Source organism: Lathyrus oleraceus, chromosome 5 (assembly GCF_024323335.1).
Source record: "Lathyrus oleraceus cultivar Zhongwan6 chromosome 5, CAAS_Psat_ZW6_1.0, whole genome shotgun sequence".
Classification (NCBI taxonomy): Eukaryota; Viridiplantae; Streptophyta; class Magnoliopsida; order Fabales; family Fabaceae; genus Lathyrus; species Lathyrus oleraceus.
The window spans coordinates 571,513,738-571,530,034 of NC_066583.1; positions in this window are offsets into that span (position 1 = coordinate 571,513,738).

Below are 16,297 nucleotides of genomic sequence, written 5' to 3' on the forward strand. Positions count from 1 at the left end.
TTTGCATAATTTTTATGCTTATTATTGTGTATCTAAAGTATAGTGGTTACCATTTCTACTAAACTATTTGTTTAAACTATAGGAAGTCTCTTACATGCGTGCTTGAACAAGGAAGTCTCTTGTCTAATAACTTGAGTAAGGAAGTCTTTGTCTATGTTTATTGAGTAAAAGTTTCTTGTAAGGTTGCTTGATAAAAAGTCTCTTTCTAGGTTGATTTTGCATTGAAGTCTCTTCCAAGTGTACTTGAGTAATTTGTAACTTGTTTGGTTACAGCAAAAAAGCTCTTGTTGATACAAGGGGACTCGACTACTCTCCGTTGAGGAGAGGAACCAGGATAATCTTTGTGTTTTGTTTGCATTTGATTTTAAACTCTTTATTTTCGCTGCCATATCTATTTCTGATAACAGACTCTGAACCTATTTCAGAATATGAACTTGTTGGTTCTGAAGTGAAACAAATTTTTAAGCATACACAATTCAACCCCCCCCCCCCCTCATTCTTGTGTATTTTTCTCACGTTCAATTGACATCAGAGCATGGCTTGTACTAAACACTTAACCATGGTTTATAAAATATCTTGAGAAAAATATTCTTTCGATCATGGTTGAAAGTTTTGAAGTAACTAGCACTGTTAGAGGATCTCCTCGTGGTAATAACAACCATGATCAAACTACATCTAGTCAAAACAATTATACTGGTAGACCACCAACATTTAGTGGTGACCCCACTAAATTTGAATGGTGGAAAAGCAAGACTTACACTCACATCATTGGTCTGGATGATGAGTTATAAGATATCTTAGAAGATGGCATTGACTTTCATGTCAATGGTGTTGGAATGGTTTCTGATAGAAAGTCTCTCACTCCTGATCAAAAAAAGATTTATAGAAGACATCATAGATTGAGAGGCATTCTTGTTGATGCTTTACCTCATTCTGAGTATATAAAGATTATTGATAAGTCTACTACAAAGACTATCTTTGAATATCTATGTGTTACCTATGAGGGTAATCAATAGGTTCAAGAAGTTAAAGCTAACCTTATGATTTAGCAATATGAGTTGTTCATAATGCGAAAAATATGAGAACATTGAATATATGTTCTCAAGATTTCAAGTTCTTGTGTTTGGACTTCAGGTCTTGAAAAAGAGTTATACGACTATAGATCATATCAAGAAGATTCTTATGAGTCTTCTTGTCAAATACAAACCCAAAGTGATTGTTATTCAAGAGGCTAAATATTTAAACTCTTTAATTCTTGAAGGTCTTATTAGAAATCTCCAAATTCATGAAATGGAGTTAAACGGAGATGATCCTGAAAAGCAGGTTAAAACTGTGGCTTTAAAATCTGTGAGGGGATATGAGAAATCCTCTCAAAATCTCAAAGAAGCCACGCATGGTAAAGCTTATGATGAAGAATATGATGATGATTAATTAGCCTTATCATCAAAATATTTGTAAATACTTGGCTAGGAAGAAGAATAGATTCTCTAGTAAGAGATATAGCTTCAAAGGGTCAAGTTTTGGAGTAAAGATCAGGATGGATGTTACAAGTATAAAAAGCCTAGTCATTTCATTGTTGAATGTCCTAATCTTCAAAAAGATAAAAGCAAAAATGAGAGCTTCCAAAAGAACAACTTCAGAAGCAAGTTCAAGAAAAGTTTCATGGCAACATGGGAAGAACTTGACAATTGAGGAGAAAATGAAGAAGCCAATCTTGCTTTGATGGCCTCAACCTTCTCAGAATCTGAAGTTGATTCTAACTATGAGTCATAAGACACAAAACAGGTATTTTCTAATCTCTCCAAATATGATTTGAGTACTCTGTGTCATGATCTAATGGAAAGATGTCAGCAGAAAGCCATAAATATAAAATCATTAAAGAAGCAATCTAATATTTTAAAATATGAGCTAAATTTTTCTAAAGAAAAAATTGAAAATCTTGAGAAAGAAAATTTTTATTAAATGAAAAGTATATCTAACAAACATCGGGATAAAAATGAATTATCTCTTCAAAATTTCATTATATCTGGTTATGAAAGAACCAAACTTTATTCCATGATTTATGGAGTGGGTCAGAGCAAAAGGGAAGGTCTTGGTTATCATCAGAAACCTTATCATCCAAAAACTAATATCTTAATGAAACCATCAGATCCTTCTTCTTCAAGCACTTCTCAAAAGGGGTTGAAGGCTTACTTTATACCTGTTGTTGAAAAAGGTAGAATTTTGAACCAAATAGAACCTATGATAAATAACTCACAAATTCTAAAGGATTCAAGATCTCAGACTCAAGGGTCAAAAATTCTAAGCAAATTTGAACCTAAAACTCTCAAGTCAAATATCTTATAAAACTCAGAACCTAAAGTTATCATATCTAAAGTTCCTAGAGGTTCAGAAGTCAAGGTTAAGACTTATCCTAGACAAATAGTCTGGAAGGAGTATATACCTTACTATAATGCTAAGGCATAAATCAAGAAGAATCCCTATAAAACTAACCTTAGAGGAATAATAAAAGTATAGGTACCAAAGAATGATATCATTTTTGCTGCAGATATGCTCAAAGGAAAGAACAAAGCAACAACTACTCCAGGACAGTGGTTGCTTACAACCTTCAACAAGAAGAAGGCATGCATCCCAAATCCTAACTTTGAAAGAGGAAGGAGATGTAAAATCTGAAAGAAACCATTAAGGCAAGATTATTGGTACTGGGAAGACTGAAAGTTTCCCATAAGAGAGCTGGTGCTTCAAATTCTTGGTTATGCCTCTGAAGTTTATCTAGTTGTTCTGAGAAGTATGAAGAGACTTCTGATGGTTTTTGAAAGAGAATTATTGGAATTATATCGTTCCACTTGAATAATCTCAATAGTTTCTTTCTCAAAGAAAGCTTGGCAAAGAATCTTTTTTATGTCAGAATTTGATAATGTTTAGAAGTTGCCTTGATCAGAAGCTCCTTAACAATTTCTGAAGAACAAATAGCCTCTGAAGCATTACAGCCTCTGACACTATGAATAATAGTAACTACCTATGTTTGGGTTACAAATGGTCGCTTCGCAGTAAATATCTCTGACACTTGTCTCGATATGTGTCATTAATGTGAAACGCCTCTTGACACATGGAGTGAATCTGTTGGGTAAATATTTCCTCTCTTTTAAGTTACGTTGTAGTTAGATATTTTTTTTGTTCCTCACTGCATTTGTGTGATTTTGTGTTTAAAATTTATTTTTCACTCAAAAACACTTCATTTATATCATAATCACACACCTCACTACTTCACTACCTACATTTTTGTTTTCTCTAACCTTCTGCGAAAAGCCCTTTTTTCCTAAAATAACCCTAAAAACTTTGTTCATCAATGGAGTCCTCTTCAAATGCACACATGATCGTCAAAACTGGTAAAAGTGTGACTATCAAGCCCAAGACCATGGATTTGAATCAAGATGATCTAAAGCTTTTGGTAGAACAGATTGTCGACTTTGACTCATTCAGTCAAAATGGGTATGGTCTTTGGAGTTTCTTCAGAGTTCAAGAATATTATTCAATATTTGATATGTTTAATGGTCCTACCTATCCTTATCTTGTGAAAGATTTATGGGTTAGGGCAGAAGTTTTTGATGAACTTGTTGCATGTGAAGAACTTAGACTTTTGATTGAAAAGGATAAATCCTTGAAAGGGAAGACAAGGAAAGAAGTAGGTTTGAAGAAGTTTGAAGAGATTGAAATTAGATTTTTTGTAATGGGTATTTATATTGTCATTACTCATAAAACTATTTTTAAACTCATAAGTTTACCAAACTCTGGTAGATTTGTTGTGGGCACCAAATACAATAGTCCTGAAGCAGATGTTGTCAAGTGGTGTTTGTTTGATGATGCTGATAATCTATGTTCTTCTGAATTTGGAAAGGTCAAGAACATGCAGAAAGAATTTGTGCTTTTGTTCAAAATTTTAATTAGTTATCTGATTCCCAGAGAAGGAAGTATTGATCATATTTCATGGGATCACAAACGTTCCATTTTCTACCTAAAGAATGAAGAAAAGATAAATTTATCGAGTTACATTTTCAACCATCTTTGTGAAGAAATCAAGGACATCACAAAGGTTCACAAGAAGAATGTGCCTTATGCTAGATTGTTGTCAGAGTTGTTCTTTCAGGGTCGTCTAATTAATGCCCTTAAAAACTTGCCTGACAATGGAGATCTAGAGGAGATATATGGAAATATCCTTTTGCTTCTGTTTTGGCTAACATGAAGCTGATAAAGAAAAGTATGATATTTGCTTCAAAGATTCCTCCCTCTGTTAGATGTAGCAATTCTGGTTATCTTGAGGATTATCATATCATCACAAAGATGGATAACCCTAAAGTAATCAAGAATTTCATAATGTAGTCCTTCAAGGAAGGTAAAAGCATCAGACTCAAAGATATTCCTGACAAGCCTACTGATGTGTTTAAATCTTCTAATAAGAGGAAGCAGACGACTTCAGTTGTTCTAAAGGATGTTCAGAGATTGAGAAGAGAGCAATTGAGAAGGAAATTGAAGAAGTGGTTGATACCAATGTAATAATTCCCTCCAAGACGATGAATGGATAGTCTCCCAAGAAGGCTACTTCTATTTTTGTTATCTCATAAGCACCTTTGAGGAAGAAGAGATTAAGGAAGTTGGCTGAGATTGAGGAAGATTAAGAAAAAGAGGAAGAAAGTGTATCCTTGACCAGGAAGAATAAAGATGTTGATGACTTTCCTTATAAGAGTACAATTGAGCCTACTCTCAAGTGTGCTCAACTTTTAGTATTTGTCATCTTAGATCAGTCAGAGAAGCATCAAGAAGCATTTGTATCTAAGGGTCAAGAAGATATTATTAGTGATTTGGAACCTGATGAGGTTCAGGCTGCTAAAATTATGGTTGGTTTAAAGGATGTGGAAGCTTATGTCATTCCTGAAGGAGTTGTCCTAGAAATTGTTGATTCAGATGCTCTAAATACTGATGAAATATGTATAAATCTGAACTTAGTCTCTCAATATGATTTTTATGGAAGCACCCTTAACCACACAATTCTTGAACCTCCTTTCAATGAACCCACTGATGTTCTGAATCAGTTAATTGTAATTCCTGCTTCTGAACAACCAACACCATTAAACACAATACTTGAACCTCCCATAGATATTTCTAGTGAGAAAGCTACATCATCTAGCTCTGAGTCAAAGTATGATGTAGAAGAGTTTGAAACTCATATTGAACTAAAATCTTCAAAACCTTCACCTAATATCATCAAACTAATCCCTGTTATTCCCATCCAAGTCTTCTCTCCTTTAGTCCAACCCTCTAACCAAACATGTTCTACTAGAACATGTAATCCTTGTCCAACCAAAAATCTCTCTTCCTTCAGAAACCCAACCACCATCTCAACCTTCACCCTCAGCATTTCCTCATAGAGAACCTAGTCATGTTTAGATTCAACCTCTAGATCAAGTTGTATATGAAATTTAGATCAGAGTTGAACAAGTTGTTTAGGATCTATCTCTAGTTCAAATTGATTTTAATCTAAAGTTGAGTCTAAACACATCCCTTTTGACCTCTTTCACCCTGAAATCTCTCTAAATCTACCTAACATTAAAAACCTTCATCTGAACCTGGACCTTCCAATTCAAACACGTCATCCCGTTATCAAACTTTCCAAACAAACATGGGTGTATTCAAAAACATTCTCTTAGATAAAGTACATTGTTTGATCAATGAAAGGCCTTTTGCATATGACCTAGTAGCATGTGCTGGTAGATGGGATTCTCTCTAGACATTTGTTGCATCAGTGATTAAGAATCTGAAGAATGTCACTTCAGAGTTTGTTATTTCATCTTGTTCTAGGAAAGATCTTGTGGAGGAAAATCTGGCTTTTGTTACTACTGCTCAACAAGTCATGGCTATCAAACAGGTTGAAATGGATAATTGGATTAAGTCTATGGATGCCAAGAAAGACATCATTGGTGCAGATCTAAGGGAGATTTTGGATCTTCTGAAAAAACCTTAGTCTTAGGATCTGAACCATTTTATTGTTTTGTCAAACTGATTCCTTTTACAAAAATCTTATATTTTCCCTCTTTATTTGTTTTGCATGTCTTGTTATTTTGCTTATGTGTGTACATTAAGCTATATTATCTGGAAATCTGTATTATTCTTCTGATAAATGTTTGATATAGTCTTTGCTTCGCCATCTTATGGATGAACTATTTTTCTGGGAATTACTTGTTGTTTAGACGCATTTACAAAAGGATTTAAACCATTCATAATAAATATAAAAGGGGGAAACATTTTTTCATTGATTGATGGAAAGGTTACAAAGTTCTTGGATTACATTAACTTATCAGATCAAAACCATAACCCCTATCCCTAAAGGAATCTTCATATTCAACTACTCGTTCCTCACTTCCTTCCTCAGAATTAAAGAAGAAAGTCTTCTTCGACACTCTTTTCTTCTTCTTCTTCTTCAACTTTTTCTTGTTTTTCTTTTGCTTCCTCACTCTTAAAGCATCCCTTGAAAAGGTTGACTTAGTTGAATGGACTTCCTTAATAAGTGGTTGCGAGTATGGTATTGTGACCTCCACTGAAATAGTGTTGGTCTCCTTCTCTGTCGGAGAACTCATACTGCTAAGAAGAGAATAAGAGTTGTATGAAAAGATGAGAAATATGTCCCTGATGGTGTGCTTTTATAGATAAAGTTGAGTATCTTGTAGGTCGCAATTTGGAAGATGGAACATTCGATCATTTAATGGAAGCAATGATGACTTCTGACGGTTGATACTTTTGAATAACATGAGACACCTTGAGAAATTCATAAATAGTTCAACCATCTTGGCCATTTCTCAGTATTGGGAAGTGTAAAGGTTGTTCATACTATGTTTTATCAGAACTAAATTTTTCCATATATTTATTTGTATTATTAAATACTTTTGTCCTCTTCTTTGCTGGCCTGTATGAACGCACTCTTTGTTGATGAAAAAAGGGGGAGAAAATTATGAGAATATTTAAGAAGGTTAAAAGTTTTTTTAATGCTTTTAATTAATCTTGAACCCTAATTATTCAACTATTTTGATATTGATTTCTTCTGAACATTTTTTATATACAAATGAGTTTAAATTAACTTGGATAGAACTTAGGGGGAGCTTACAAAACTCAACCTATGGACTATTAGACTCAGGGGGGGCTTACAAACTTCAGACTCTGATGTTGTCAAGTTAGTTAAAACTAATCAACCATTGTTCTTAAATACATTTGTTTGTCATCATCAAAAAGGGGGAGATTGTTGGAACAAGATTGTTCATATCTCTTAGATTTTGATGATAAAAAAGAATTAAAAGAACAAATGGGTATACTAACATATGTTTAAGTGTGTAGGATCACAAGCACAGAATTAATCTTGATTGAAAGCATATGTGAAGAAGAAATGTCAACCTGATTCTAATTGATCAGAATCTGAATTAGTTCATTAGCCTCTGAAGGCATCCAGACTCTGAAGTTTCAGACTCTGGTATCATAACCTAGCTTCTGATGACAACTCAGATTCTGAAAGGTTGAAGAGCGTCTAATATATACACTACCAAAGTAGACTTCTTTTATCAAAGCCCCCGATTTCTTGACAAAATCAACTAGGGTTTCATTTTGCAAGGCTCAAGGAATAGTGATGTGACATCTTTAGTATGTTCTACCTTTTGATAGATGCTTAGTACTTCAAAATGTGTTATGAACAATGCCATCATTCAGTGAACAAAGCTTCAAACCAGATGCATTCTCCAACGTCTATCTTGGCATGCTTCTTCACTAAGTTTGCTCGTTATGTTCAAACCCTCAAATGAATATTTATCAACCTCTATAAAAGGAAGCTGGAGATTAAAAGGAAGGTGACAACATCATAACGCATTAAAAAATCTTGTGCATAACTATGAGTTGTTATTTCTTGTAACTGTTATTGCCTAAGATCTTAAGGTTTCTTATCTTTGTTTATCTAAAAAATCTTATGAGGTTCTAAAACCTTTGAGATTGTTACATGACTGTTATACTTCTGATTGTATATCTAAAGTATAGTGGTTACTATTTCTACTAAATGATTTGTTTAAAGTAGAGGAAGTCTCTTGCTTGCATGCTTGAGTAATGAAGTCTCTTATTTGAGGACTTGAGCAAGGAAGTATCTTTCTTGGTTGATTTAGCAGAAGTATCTTGTAAGGTTGCTTGAGTAGAAGTCACTTTCTAGGTTTATTGAGCATTGAAGTCTCTTGCAAGCATGCTTGAGCAATTTGTAACTTGTTTGGATATAGTGAAAATCTCTCGTTGAGACAAAGGGACTGGACTACTCTTAGTTAAGGAGAGGAACCAAGATAATTTTTGTGTGTTGGTTGCATTTACTTCTGAACTCTTTATTTCCGCTGCCATATTTGTTTCTGATAGCAGACTTTGAACCTAGTTCAAAATCTGAACTTCCTAGTTTAGAAGTGAAATAAATTTTTAAACATACACAATTTTGATATTTCGTGTCTAAGTACGATTTTGAGACTTATTTTGATATGTTCCACAGATGTAAAACATTTGTTTAGACTTAGCTCACTCAAAATGATGGCAAAGTCGTGTCTAAGAAGGTTTTGAGACTTATTTTGATATGTTTTACAGATGTAAAACATTTGTTTCGACTATGGCACAATTTCCCAATCGACAATGTGGACATGCATGGTTAGGGAAACCATTTCCCCATCCCTCGCCCAATGAAGAGAGGGAAATTCATGATATCTTGTTGGAATACTTCCAAGCCGCTCCTCTGGAGAAAATAATCACCTCCATTAAAAAAGGGATATGGGCACCTATCAGCCAAACTTGGTGGCTAGGAAGTTTGGTTTAAGCCAACTATAACCCAAATCCTTGATCCCCAAAGCAGACGCTGTTTAGTTTCCACTGACAAACCAAGCCAGGATTTTATTGGGTGTTGTAAGGTTTTCTTAGGGAAGAAGAATTTGATCCTTAATCCTCTAAAATTCTCGCTCTCTTTCCATTATACCAAAGAGTTCTAGGACCGGTGGTCTCTTTATTACCAAGGTATGCTAGATCATTTCCTTATGGTTCAACGCATGGATGACGCTTTCTCCTTTCTACAGGACTTGGATAAGAAGAGCAAAGGTAAATCTTTCCAGATATTTTTAGAATGTAAGAAATACTAAGGCTAAACTTGCTTTAACTTGCTTTAACTTGTTACAGGCGTTTCCCACAATCCAAAATCATTGACCGTTGTCTCTCAAGGAACGAAGACTATAGAAGGGAGATTTGTTCCTACCCAAGAAACTTTACAGGTAAAATTTCTAACCTTATTTTACTTTAGGTTATTAGTTTTCTATCGACTTCCTAATTATTTTTTCTCCTTCAGGGTCGAAAGGAAGAAAAAAAAATTCTCATGTAGGGCCCTCAGGGAAAAATATCAAACAGAGCAAGGACGTTGAAGGTTCAACTAATGAAGAAACTCTGGTTTGTATTCTCTTTGTTTCTCACTCTTTTGAATTCATCTTCCATCTTATTGACGTTTGTTAAAACATGCTAGTCTCCTCAAATAGAGGCAAAGCTTGAACTTAGTGATGAAACCCTAGAGTCTCCTCCACCTTTCCCCCCAAAGCATCAGACGGATACGGCTATCAGAGTCGTTGATGCCAATTTTGCAGATAAAGGGGAAGCTAATGCCCCTGATGAATCTTATGGCCTTCGATAGAGGAATAATAAGAAGAAGAGGGTTAAACAAGAAACCTTTAGGGTTTTTGATGAAGAAGGGACTTTGAACAGTGTGTAATGGTAAAACAATTGAGATTAAGCTATTGATTAACTAAACTCATAAAGCAAGAGTCGCAACCGCGCTTTTATTGTTTCCAAAGGAAAAGGGAAAAAGTACGAACAAAACCCGATGAAGTTTTAAATCAAAACTAATAAAAGAGATAAGGGTTTAGGGGTTAGTTATGCAAAGGGAAGGTATTAGCACCCTAAACATCCATGGTACTTCATGGGAACCTCGTTGAAAGTGTGTACATTTTAGTTTGAAAAAGGTGTTGTTTGAAAAAGATTGGAGAGATGGGAAAAGAAATGTTTTTTATGATTTTGTGTTTTCCAATAATTTTTTAAGTTTCATGCCTACGTATCAACAAAGTGAAATGGAGGATCAAAACCTCGTAGTTCGTGGTAAAAATAACAAAGGTGTTTGTTTTTACTCATTTTTTATGAAAATACATTTTGTCATTTTAAGGAGAATACTCAACTAATCACCCACAAGTATGAGATATTTGCATCATCATGAGAATGGCTCCAACTTTGATAAGGATCAACAAGTATGCCACTAGCTCTCTTAGATGGAAAAGAATTATCATCAATACTGTGGGGATAGGAGACTTATATCTCAACTATTGAAATAACTCATGTCTAAACTTTGAGAAAAACTTTAAAAGGAAAAGTGCACAAAGGGCACAAGATGATTAAATGAATTATGCACTTTTTAGGTATTTTGAAATTGGTTTGAATATACTTAAGATGAATTAGCATTTATTAGGAAAAGGTTTTGAAAATCACTTGACAAAAGTCAAGGTTTATTGAGAAAGTGGTTCAAGTTTGAAATCAAAAAGATTTTTGAAAAGAGGGAGAAGATTTTGAAAATTAAAGAAAGGGAAGAGAATAAGAGACTATCCTAAAGCATAAAGTAAAAGATAGGGAGGAAAGATCTAACCAATAAATAGCAAGGTTTGTGACATAAGTCAAGCAAGAATTCCCTCCTTTGGATTAAGTCTCAAGCAAGCCAGAATAAGCAAAGAATAATCATGCATCAGATGAAACCAAAATAACTCAATCAAGTCTCCAAAGGAAGTCTAAAGTCAAAGGTATCAGATGAATTCCAAGGTCTCAAATCACAAGTCCCAGAGCAAAGGTTAAGATCCTAATTCTAAGTTCATAACTCCATAAAATTGCTAAGGATAGTAACCACAAGTCCATGAATAAGGAGAACCAAGTTTCTTTTTAGGTTTTTCTTATTAGTGTTTTCGTTACAAGGACATAAAAGAAAAGTCCAAAATGGACAAAGAAAAAATAACATAATCACAAATAATATGATATAGAATGCTAAACATAAAGTAAATGGCATAAGAATAAAGTAGCATAAAGTAAATGACTTGGAAGTAAAATTTAATACAAGTAAAATGTTAGTAAATGATGTTAGTAATCAAAATGAAAGATGGTTTGGTCATTTTTTGGAGAACACTCAACTATTCACCCACAAGCATGAAAACATGAACCTATACATCATTTTGAGAAGGGCTCCGACTTGGATAAAAAACAACAAGTATGCCACTAGCTCTCACAAATGAAAAAGGGAGCAATATTTTCATAAAATACCATGAGGAGTAGGAGACTTACAATCTCACTTATAAAAATGCCTTTGCTTTTGGGACAAATTTAGCGCTATGTTAAGCATTTGTAATTTGACTTATGTAGATGTCACAACTATCTGAGGTCAGCCAATAATAATGTTAGTGTTAATACATGCTAGAGAAATGATATATAAACCATCCTTCTAAAGTCATGCCACACAAAAAAGAAAAGAGGGAATGGTCAAGCATAAAGGCTAGGAGGATGGTCCATTACTTCATGACACTTGGGACAAACTTGTGCATCAATACGAAGTACCTTAAATGATCCATGATCAATTATGAGGTAGATTTGAAATGATGAAAGTTCATCAAGTACCAATCCACACATCAAGAACAAGATGGACACAAACTATCCAATTGATCAAAGGGAAAAGAAGGAGATGAAGAAGAAGATGACAAAAGAGGTCACACCAAAATTGGACCAAAAGTTTGATCAACTCATCATCAGAATCAATCATCCATTTTGGTGGATTAGGGTTTTCACCCCATCAACACCCAAGATCCATTGAGTTTGATGAGACTCATGATCTAAAACCATTATGATCCAAGGCCAACAAAGTTCACAAAGGTCACACGAATGTAAAATGCAATTAAATGAAATAAAAATGCATCAAAAGTATTTTTAAATGAATTTTGGAATAGAAATAAAATGAAAAAACTATAAAGTCCTTCAAAACACCAAATAAATGGCCAAGAAAATTATGTAAGGTTGGAAATAAAATAAGAAGCATATGATGATTTTTTCAAAATTTAAAAATACAAAAAAATAATTTTTAACCAATTAAGATAAGGGAGAAAAGAGAAAATTCATGAAAAATATAAAATTAGTGAAATAAAATGTGAAAAAATAAAAATCAGATGAAGAAAAATAAAAGAGAATTTTAGAAATTATTTTGGGATTTTTTGGATGAAAAATGGAATTACTATAAATTTTAAAAGAAAAAGCAATTAAAAATAATAAAATAAAAATTATTAAAATCAAAAAAAACATGGAGCGTTGGATCACGCCTCATTAATTGACGTGGCAGATCTAACACTCTTCAGGTTAGGATGCACGATGGAGCGCGCTACAAGCAGCACACATAATCCAATTCAAATCTAACCAATCAGAACATTTCATTTGTCCAACGTGTCTGGATAAACTCAGACGACCTGGAAGACTCTGGTCATCTTCTCCGGTGAGCTCTCGTCGGAGTTTCATCGTTTGGTAAATTCAGAATATAAGACCACCATTGTTGTGATCCTCTTCTCATCCTGAACTCAACCATATGTTCCAAATTCATTTATATAAACTGAGTAAAGGGAATTCCAGAGAAGTTTCAGAAACAAGCAAGCCACAAAAAATAAAATAAAATAATGAACACGATCAATCAACACCAGATAAGTTAGGGGAAAGCATCAGAGAGTGAAAGACTACATTATGGTAACTTGTTTGAGTTCAAATGATGCTCAGAACTACCTTGTCTAGACGGTGATCAGAAGTTAGTGAAGTTCGATCTGGTTAGAGCACTTCAGAAGTCTCAGAGCTTGGGAATTGTTTCCAAAGTTTAAAAAGATGTCGATGATGCTAATGGAATCAAGAAATTGGGTTGAAACAAGCTGAAACTTAAAACACGATAGTTGAATTTTTTTGGAAAATTTTAAGTTGCAGCAGGGATTTCTTGGTTCTCCAAAGATTGGAAATGTATGCAATAGCTTCCTCTATTTATAGGAAATGTGTTTGGATCCAAATACGTGTGGAATGAAGTTGAATTCGTGCAAAACGAATTTGATCTGAATGTGAGAAAAGTGTGACTTGTAACTCATCAAAACTCAGCCAAATGATGCATTTCAAGGGTCAATTAACTTATGGAGACTTGGTTAAACATGTTTAGGTCCAAAATATGTTCTGATTTGGCTTGGAATTGAGATTAGTGAAGTTCAAAATTCGGGCAATGGCAATTTCTTCAGTTCCAACTCACCACGTTCAACCCAATGGGGCATCCTACTCAGGAGGCTTTTTTATCCCATTCTTTTTGCAATGTATTAACATCATGGAAAATATTACAATGTGTCAAGAAAGGTTGCATTTTCATGTTTGAGCATAAAGTTATGTCATGTTGAAGTTGGCATGAAAAATTGATCATATAACTTAGAAAAATTCAAGTGTTCCATGGGTGAAAATGACATGTAATGTCTCAAACAATTACATGGTCTTCCAAGCATATTTTGACCTTAGTTCTTTAAGCAAATGTGTAGAGGTCATCATAAATAACATTGTGCAAAAATAATAAGCCTCAAATGTTAAAATTTGAAGAAGTTATGATCTTTGAAAGTTGAGAAAAAATCACTTGAAAATAGGTCAAATTTCACTAAGTCCACAAATGACCTATAATGTCTCCAAACCTTTGATGGTCCTCCAAGCATAATTGGCTCTTTTCATGTAAATAGAAGTTGTGGAGGATAATGAGAAGAGTCATATGCAAAAAGAAGCTTTCAAAAATGTTGAGAATTGATGGAGTTGTCATCCTTGTAACTTTGACTTCAAAATGTTGACTTTTTGGTCAAACCACTTGGGACAAGCTTGTGTACTTGGACTTTTCTTGCATTTCAAAACACATGGGTAATCATATGAACTCAAAATAATGTGTCCTTGATTTCCTCTTGATTAAATCACTCAAAGCTTGAAGTTGTTTATTGAAAAAGACATGGAAATAAACACATGAACCTTTGACTTTCCTTAAGAAGTAAGCAATAAAACTTTGAGATGCTCTTAATTGAAAAGCCCTTACCTTGCACAATAAACTTAAGGAAAATAAGACATATTTTTGGTATTTTGATTAGTGGTAAGCTGAGCAATGAACATATAAAAGTAAAAGTAAAACACCAACAAAGAGGTGTTTGATGATCCCTGGAAAAAGGCAACCCAAAGATGGATAGGGGGAGGATCAAGATGTGACCTTGTTTGTTGCAATGATGCAAATGATATGTGGGATCTTAGGGTTAAAAATTAGGGTATGACACCGTGAATTTCCTGAACTGAAGAAAAAGAAGAGAGGTAGCACAACTACTTGCCAACATGCTCAGAGCCCAGGGAGTGCACACTCAAGTCCACGTCCAGATGTTAGTAAGGTGACTTACTACCTTCTTTCACTTTTATTTGGCTCTAACTATATTCAAACTCTAATGGTGGTTCAAACTTCTTCTTACTTGAGAAGCCTGTTGACGTCAACTTTACAACCTTCCATGCACAACCAGATAAATATTGCTTGCATGTTGACTTATCCAGTATTAAGTATACAACGCCTTCGACAACTAACACACCATTAGTCCATCCATATACCAGCGTTGGGGATGATGGGACAGTTGTTAATCAAACAGAAAAAACAACTAGAGGGAATTTGGACCCTATTGTAGAGTCTGCTAAAAATCAATCACATGAGTCTACTCTTGAAAGAAAAAGTCCATTCATGCCTGAATAAAATCATCTGCAGACTAAAATCTTTAAGGCTTCAATTCCAAATACTCTTGTCAAATTTGGTCCTACACAAAAGACACTAGTGGATGCTTCAGTCGAGAAGATTTCAAGTATTGGTAAACAAGAGCATACACATTTATCCCTACTCCAAGGTGTCAATCCCAATCTTTGGAGAGCCTTAGTAAAAAAATTGGATTGACTCCAAGTTTAATAGATACGGGGGTCAATCAGGAAGAGAATCGAGGCAAGGCCTTAAACAGAATCATAGACTGCCAAGGAGACTTTAGTGATGTATCTCCTGATTCTCCTTATGTTTAAACAGATGATGATTTTTCTTAGTTATTCTAGCAGTTGAAGTCCAAACTTGTTGAAATGGACCTTATTCGAACCATCAAGGACAACATCAGTGTTCTCTTTAAAATCCAGGGGTTGTTATCGAAGCTAAATAAGCCATAGGTGCCAATATATATTACTGACTTCGTCTTAGATTTTGGGCGTCTTCTTAAATAGTTTGTTCAATTTGTTAGGCTTAAACAGGATTCGGTTAGTCGACTTGAAAGGAGATCTGGAATTATGCTCCAATAACAGAGCTTAGTTTCTTAATCTCAAATTTGATTTGCTAAATTTGAGGCAAAGGCTAAAGTAAAAATAGATTGGCATCTCTAGAAGCGAAAATCTTATCCTGGACTCAACAAATGACTGGATGCAGATAAAGATTGAAGCAACGAAGAAGTAGGGGATTGAGATGAATGTTTCTGAACTGGATTTTTTCAATGATAAATTTGTCTAAGAGGCCATTGAATATAAGATTTAAAGCCTTGTAGTTTCCAAGAGCTTCCTCATCTACAACATCATTACATTCAGCTTCTGGTTTTAAGCTCGTAGTTCCATCTTCAGAAGTGATCACTCGATGTTTCCATCCTTTTATCACAGTTTCCATGATTTGTTGCCCATGGATTTGAGAAAGACCATCATCATAGACTTCCAATAATCATAATCAGTACCATCAAAGATAGGTTTTTGTTGACTGGTTCTCCATCTTTAATTGTCTCCATTTGAGCATAATTTATCTTTCCTATAGCTCACCCAACAGGTTAGGGTGCCTGCTCTGATTCCAATTGAAATTATGTTCCTCAGGGGATAGATGTCGAACATTGTGTCCTAGACAATTGGTTTCACAAGTTAAACCAGAAACACCATAATATCAAGTGCTAGATGATGTAGCAGAAAAGCAGTAAATAACACGATAGTTGTTTACCTAGTTCGATGAAACCACACCTACATCTAGGGGTCAATTCCATAACCCAAGAAAGTAAATTCACTATTAGTAGTTTAATACAATTATTCTTACAAGCAACAACAAACTATATGTTGTTCAATGTGTCTTCCTAACACTATCCAGTGACTTTCTATT